Source organism: Emiliania huxleyi, assembly GCF_000372725.1.
Source record: "Emiliania huxleyi CCMP1516 unplaced genomic scaffold EMIHUscaffold_110, whole genome shotgun sequence".
In the NCBI taxonomy this organism is placed as follows: domain Eukaryota; phylum Haptophyta; order Isochrysidales; family Noelaerhabdaceae; genus Emiliania; species Emiliania huxleyi.
The window spans coordinates 112,667-114,026 of NW_005201791.1; the positions used below are offsets into that span (position 1 = coordinate 112,667).

Below are 1,360 nucleotides of genomic sequence, written 5' to 3' on the forward strand. Positions count from 1 at the left end.
ACAGGAAGGAGCAGTCGCACGACTCCCACTCCGGCGCCCGCCCACCCCACCCCAACATCCCCACCCCACAACCCCGCCCCACCCCGACACGAGCAAGGCGACCCCGAAAACTCTCTGGCACGACACCAGGAACGGGACGTTTTCTAGATTTTCACAACAAAAGGCGGTCGCACCGCGCACGATCAACCATCCACGAACGATTCACACGCCACTCCTCTCCGCTTTATACACTGGTCGGCCCCGTGAACCTTCTCTCACAGAGTCTGCTGTGAGAGCCCCTTGTGTGTGATCTTCGAGCGCAAGGGGTTGGTTAGAGAAGCCGTCGCGTCCTCCGGCCACAAAATAGCCGCCGTCCCGAATGCGAATCCCAATAGCCAACGTTCCCGGTTTTGTGTTGTTTGGCTTCTGTCGCAAAGAGCTGCATGCCACCGAAGGCGCTGTCGAGGTTCGTCGAGCGCGACAGATTGGGGGACACTGTCACCGACGAGCGTAGAGCGCTGGTCGGAATCCGCTATGACGGCGGCATGGCATGCACACGAGCTGCGGCCGTATAATGGTTGGGTAGTAGGGCTAGAGGGTCGCTCTACACTTAGCCTCTGCAGCGAGCGAGCGCTCAACTTAGCCCCCGCACGGAGCCGGGCTCGGACTTAGACGCTGTATGGTCGGGGGCCATGAACTTAGACGACACAAGGCCAACTCCGGGCAAAACCCGGGTATACCTGCAAAAGTCCAGGTTTACCCGAAAAATGCCTGGACGCGTCCCGACCTTATGGTACCCCTAGGGTTCTGAGGGCCGCCCTTTTAAGGGCTTTTAAGAAATGAGGAGGTTTGGAGGCTTAGATTGCCATTTAAGAAATGAGGAGGCACGGGGGTCCCTCTTTTAAGACCGTTTAAGAAAATCGGCCTCGCCGGCATCCGTCGCTGGGTTCCGCGCCGTTTTCTCCAATACTGCCGTTATTAGGCACAAAAACCCGCCTCTGAAGACACATCTGTAAGTCTGGTGCACTGGCAGGAGCCATACTCGCATAGGGGACGCGTGCTAGCTGACTGTAGCAGCTTCCCGGCCTCCGGCGTCTACCGGGAGCCTCCCGGACCATCGACCTCGGGAGCTCTCCCGCACCGTTTAAGCGTTTAAGGCCGTTTAAGGAATCGGCGGCCCAGGCAGCCTTAAAGCGGGCCTAGGCCCCCGTTAAGCCGTTTAAGCCGCAGGCGCCCCAGGGCCCACCCTTTTAAGCCTAGGGGTACCCTAAGGTCCCGACCAACGTATTGCCGCGCACGACGCCATATCGCCTTGTCCCAGGGCCAGTGCGCTACTTGCGGCGCGCAACTCCTGCTCAAGTACGCGCACGGTACCATGGCG

At 59.6% G+C, this 1,360-nt stretch overlaps 1 protein-coding gene across 1 annotated transcript in view; it reads right to left on the reverse strand.

Moving 5' to 3' along the window:
- The window catches only part of EMIHUDRAFT_466669 (methylcrotonoyl-CoA carboxylase), a gene marked incomplete at its 5' end in the record, with an annotated part of 7,175 nt that overhangs the window by 861 nt on the left and 4,954 nt on the right, over positions 1-1,360 (reverse strand). The gene's annotated exons all lie outside the window — the stretch shown is intronic.